Source organism: Rousettus aegyptiacus, unplaced genomic scaffold, assembly GCF_014176215.1.
Source record: "Rousettus aegyptiacus isolate mRouAeg1 unplaced genomic scaffold, mRouAeg1.p scaffold_m13_p_1, whole genome shotgun sequence".
In the NCBI taxonomy this organism is placed as follows: Eukaryota; Metazoa; Chordata; class Mammalia; order Chiroptera; family Pteropodidae; genus Rousettus; species Rousettus aegyptiacus.
This window is the reverse complement of record NW_023416284.1, coordinates 49,516,647-49,523,055: the sequence shown is the minus strand read 5'-3', so window position 1 is coordinate 49,523,055 and position 6,409 is coordinate 49,516,647. Positions and strand designations below refer to the sequence as shown.

At 31.0% G+C, this 6,409-nt stretch overlaps 1 pseudogene; it reads right to left on the bottom strand.

Annotated features, from left to right (window-relative positions):
• Nucleotides 1-505: 505 nt before the first annotated feature.
• On the bottom strand, nucleotides 506-624 carry LOC118606754 (annotated as a pseudogene).
• Between the last annotated feature and the right edge of the window lie 5,785 nt (nucleotides 625-6,409).

Below are 6,409 nucleotides of genomic sequence, written 5' to 3'. Positions count from 1 at the left end.
TGATCTAGGCTCACATTTTCACATGGAAACTCTGTTGGGTTGCTATACAAAATACAGGAAGCCCAGTTAAATTTGAATTTCACATAAACAAAAAATACTCTTAATAAAAGTATATGCCCAATATTGCTTGTGCATGCTTAAAATAAAAAAAAATAAATAAATAAAAATAAGTATATTTGGTGTCTACCTGAAATCCAAATTTGACATTCAGTTTTGCTTTTAATTTTTCTTAAATATGGCAACCCTACACTCTATCGATCAGTATGTAATCATGAGAAAATATTAAATCACTTAATAACAAAGTTGAAAGGAATTACCTGGAACATAATAAGGAATTAATAACAGTTAATTCCATTTCTTATATAGTTTTTCTGTATAGATGTGTCTCATAGCATCTGCAAAACAAAACCTAAACTTTTTTTTTTTTTTAGGCAAGGCAACCTTTGGTTGACCTCATAGATTGCAGGGACCTTGTTAGCTTACAATCCTTTATTTTTAATTTTTATGCCTACAGCACCTGATCTTCCTAGGTGGTCTCTCATCCAAGTACTACCCAGGCCTGACTCTGCTTAACGTCTGAGATCAGATGGGATTGGGCTTATTCAGGGTAGCATGGCTGTAGACAAAACCTAAACTTAAAATAATATTTTATTACATGTTACGATTCTGTGGAAACAGGGATACTTTAGAAGCAAAAATGTTTCAGAGCAATTTATCCAAATAGGGACAAAATTTATCTTCATCAGAAGAGACACAAATCACATATACTCATTGATGAAAGTAAATGCCATATACTTCAATTTTAGTTATTTTATGACTAGATATTATTATAGATTTTATTGTGCTAAAATATAGTATTAAATTCTATTTTTTGAATCTACTATTTCAATAGTAATACAAATGCCAAAATAAAATATTTAATGGCATTCTTTGAGTGAACTTTACTTACTTTTTATTGTTATTTAGGGTAAAATTGGCTTCTCAATAACATTAAAAAGTAACATACATAATATTAAAACATTAAAATCAACTTCAATAATCAGTTTTTAAAACTGATGATGTATTAGGTAGAATGATATGAAATTGCTGTTATTCAACTTTTGAACATACGAACAGCAATTTCATATGATCTGATCTAAGAAACTGAGATACATTGCAGGATGGGCTATCACACACCATTAATAATACTTTAAAATGTTCACAAAACATAATCAAATGTTTAGATTATACTATTAATCCAGAAAAAATGTAAAAAGGAAAGCCAATTTTTTAAGATGATCTCTCTCTTTATGATGGATTCACTGATGAGTTCATTTTGTTGTTTCTTTAAATTTTTTGCAACTTTCTGTATTTTTATTGTTAATATTTGTTACTTTTGTAATCAGAAAATAAATATTTCTTTTTTTTTTTTTAAGAGATTATATATTTACTGGTAATAGGACTGGTTGAAAGTCAAAATTCAACAAAAGAAAGTAACCACATACTGACAAGTCTCTGATGTTCTCTGATCATCTCTGTCTCATTCCAGGAACAGAGGTTTGCAAAAGATGAATATTCTTAGTTCATATATGAAGAAATTTGGGAGAAAGTTTTTCTGAAAGCCATAATGCAAGTCAACAGTTTTGCTGTGTAAGAGGCTGAGGGCTCTGGCTACTCTTTTGTCACTTTCTAGTCTATTTGAGTATAAAACACATGTATGAGACTCAAAGTTTTTCTGATCTGATTCATCTTTAAACTATGTAAAGCTCAAAGAGAGGCTTATGGTTATCCTTACAATGTAATCAGTGGTACAGCAGTTCCTCCTCTCTATACTTTCATTATAGTAAATACTTAATAAGTAGTTGTCGAATTAATAATGCTATGCTGTGCTCAAATCAATGATTTTCTAATTCTAAGGTGTATATTATTTATCTTTTTTATTTATTCACTCATTAAATTTATGTAACATTTATTAAATAGTCCTTCAAAGCGTTCTTAAGATATAGATCAAAGCTACAGATCCAAGAATTAACACAGAGGTGGTTGAACCCGCATAAGCTTATGCTAGCATTTAAGATAATCCTGTTAAGAGACACGAGCAGAGGAAAATGGGCATGATCTCATTTAGTGAAAGAGAAGTCACTTCATAGCAGTAAACTAAGAGCGAACTATAAAGGAGGCGATATTGCCAAGGGAAAATAAATATGTATAAAATACAGTCTTACATGGCAGAGTACTTGAGTGGCATAAAAACAGATAAGAGGCCTAGAAAAATTTTCACCTAGAAGGTCACTGGTAGCCAGTGATAGGAACAAACATTGGACTTCAGGGGATGTAGACTACATATTCGAGATGTTTAATAATTAATTGATGAAAATGTAGATCATTAATTTAATGGAAATTGCTACTGTTATTTTTGTTTCCTTTTTTATATTTATTTTTAAGGAAATATATTTTTAAGCCAGAAAAATACAAATCACCAGCTCTTATTGTAACTGAATCTTGCCTTTGTAAAATTAGAAAGCTTAAAAGAACAATTGAAATCTTTAGTTATTTGACAAGATTTATCCATTGGAAAATATGGCAAACAAATTTTAATATATGATCTCAATGGTGGCACGTATAATTTAAGAATTATTATAGATTTTGCTTTTCAGATGCAGAATAATGGTTTAACAAAAATTTCACAGTCAAGTAGAGAACATGCAAAAGCAATCATAAAATAGACTGAATGCCATAATATATAAAGAGTACTAGTATATAATTAAATGTGAAAAACCCTTTTAAAAATAGGTAAAGAATGCAAGCAGATAATTTTTAAAAAATGTTCAAAAATATGAAGTGATTTAGCCTCAGTCACAACCAAAAATATACAAAATAAAATGAGAAAACATTTTATTTTTATTAACAAAATGTTAATAAGATAATTTTTAAAGACTTCATTTTACTTTTTATTATTTTGTAAAAAATATTTGTCATTTCTTCTTGCACAATGAGGAAATTAAGACTATTTTTCATCAATCTTATAATAAGCATTCTTCGCAATAATAGTGGAAAGAAAATTCATATAAATTTTCTGCAGGAAAATTTAACAATATTTACCCCAAATTGTAAGATATAAATAAATTTTTCTTGTAATAATTTTGTTTATCTAAATTGCTTCCCGAAGTGTCTGCAAAAATTTATGTGCATGAATGTTCAACACAACTTTGTTTATAAAATATGGTTAAGGAAAATATCGAATGTCCATATTTTGGAATATGTCCACTGCACTTGACATATGTATTCCTATATTTTGGATGTCCACTATAGGAATAAAGTCATTTATAAAAATGACATGGATGTATGTTTATTGACATGGAAATAGGATCACAGTGTATTGTATTATGGAAAAATTATATTCAAAGCAATATGTGTATTATTATTCCATTTTCTTAAAAGCCACATATGCTAGAAAATATATTTGGAAGAAAATTATTGAGTCATCAGTTCTACAGCTTCTCTATGTTAAAAAACCTCTTTTTTTATTAAATGAATACCACAAAGTTCCTTAATCTTACTGCCGTTTCAACATACAATAGCCAAAATGACTTTGCCACATATCCTAGAAAATATATTTGGAAGAAAATTATTAGCAATGATTACTTTTTAGCGTGGTATTATTATAAGCATTTTTTCCCTATATTTATTTATTTGGTATGAATGTTTAAGAACAACTTTTTTTCAAAAACTAGGAACAAGCAAACAAATCCACTTTAATTTGGGGGACCAAAAGAATTAACTTCCCCAGTTATTTCTACAATACTTTCATGTGTCTTCCTTTTTTCTATGACCAAAACAAAAACTCTATGATTACTGCTGCAATTCATTCAGAACAATCAACATACATTAAAACAGCGGGACTGGAGTGTGTGTGCAGAGTGATCACATTACTATGTATGTCATCTTACCTTTGTTAAAAGATTTGTTCATTTATGGGGTTGAGTTTTTATTGTTGTAAATGTGAAGTTAAAATTAAGGCAATTAATAATTTTTAATAGAAAGTTTAAAAAAGATAAGAAAACATTGACCCAGTATTGATTTACTTTAAGGCTATGATCTTTACATCTGTCTGAGATTATCTTCATCAAATTTATGCAAAGTTATTTTTAAAAAATAATTTTTATACAGTTATGTGTTGCTTAATGATGGGAATATGTTCAAAGAAATGAGTCCTTAGACAATTTTATCATTGTGAGAACACAAAGCTAGATATACTACACATCTGGGATATGTGGTATTACTTATTGCTCCTAGGCTACAAACCTGTACAGAATGTATTAAATACTATAGGCAATTGTAACACAATGGTAAGTATTTATGTATCTAAACATAGAAGGGATGTAGTAAAATTATGGTATAAAATGGTACAAAATGGTATATCTGTATATGCGCTTATCATGAATGGAGTTTGCAGGACTACAAGTTGCTCTGGATGAGTGAGTGAGTGAGTGAGGTGAATGAGAAGGCTCAGGACATTACTGACCCTACTATAGACTTTATAAACACTGTCCCACAAGCCTTCCTGCTGCTTCCATCTGATAGAGTCAAAAATAAAACATCAAAGCTGTTAATGCTGCTCCATAAACAGGGGTGTGGGAGGAGAAACTGTCTAGGTAAGGCATAGATCACCATACTAATGACTGTCTGGAGAGAGTGAAAGGTGGCTTAAGGATCAGTGGGAATAAGAAATCCAGATGCAGAGAGAAGGAAACATATGTAATAGTCTTGGCAAAGTCATTTTGGTTATCATATGTTGAAACAGTGGTAAGATTAAGGAACTTTGTGGTATTCATTTAATAAAAAAAAAAAGAGGTTTTTTATTTTTTTTTTAACATGGAGAAGTTGTAGAACTGATGACTCAATATTTTTATTTGTTTTTTTTTTTTTTTAATTTGTTTTTAGTTCCATTAACCCTATCTGACACAAAGGGCTCTCTCTGGCATTGAATTGATAGAAGAAATAAAACTTATCAATGCTTTACATCATTTTTGTCTGAAAATATTTTCAAAGTACATGGACAAGCTTGTCCCACACTATCACAGAAAGCTATTACTAAAGTGTCAGTGGCATTTAATAACTGCTAAGGTAGCTCCTGTGGACCTGTGTCCCTGCACAGGATCTTAGGTCCTCAACGAAGAATTTATAGCAATGTACTCTGAAGACTATCAAGCTAGATGTGGGAGGATTGTTTCAGCCCTGAATGTGTAGCACTGGGGGGACAGGCATCTCTGTGCTGAAACAAGTCAGAAGCTGACTGATTGGGTTGTAATCTATGCATTCAAAATTGAGGTGCTGTGAGTTAGAAGAAATCTATTGCTCAGTAATTCTCCTGAACCACATAGCCTTCTGCTTCTTATAGGAAATTCAGCTCCATTGTAATCTTGTGGCACCAGAATGTATATACAGTCCATCATTGAGGAAATATCATTTTATGACACATGACTGCATAATAACAGTCCATAAATTGTCACTTTTTTTTGATCTGGAATTATATAAAATGTTATATTATGTTAACATTTCACAATTAATGGCCTTTCAGCAGTCTTATTATGGACAGCTCTAAAGCAAAGCTGTCATAATAAAATAAGTATCACTGGCAAATTGTTTAGAAACAGTGTTATTTTGAAGGTTTATAACAGGCATCTCTCATGCATTAGATGACTTTCAAAATGATGAACTACATTGTTACCAGCTAATGATAAATATCAACAGAAAATATTTTTCTTCACTTTTCATTGAGTTTTCCATACAACTCTCTGCATGATGAGATGACTAAGGGTTGAAGTTACACATTTGGTTTCTCCATCTACATCCACTTACTCACTCTTTCCCATGAGAGAATAATAGCTGATTCAAGTTTACTAAACACTGGGCCACATTTCTAATGAGCAGAACCAAGGTTCTCGAATGCCTTATTGTCATTGCTGCTTATTAGGTCACTCTCCAGGATTCCTTAAGATGAGCCAAATATCTAGGCTTCTAATAAGTGTCCCTAAGCTGCTTAAGCTTCAAGGGAACATATGGGCATATAGTTCTCCAGGTCTAGATTTGGGGAAGTAGAAGAAGATTCAACACCAGTCCATCTTTTACCCAAAAGCTCTGCTTTTAGAGCATTACTAGTTAAGTTCTCCATTCCCTCTGAAGCTACTATCTATCACTTTCCCCTTCTCTTATTCCTTGCTAGGCTGTCAACATAGAAATGATGTTTCCACTGTCTGAACATCTATTACCAAGTTATTCACATTCATTACTTCTCTTTTTAGAAGATAAAGAGATCTATGGAAGAGTTGTCTCCTTGCCTCATCACTCATTATTCTCCATAATCTACCTTATTACTTTTTTAATAGAATTTACCATACTCAACTCTTAAAAAATATATGTGCATCAC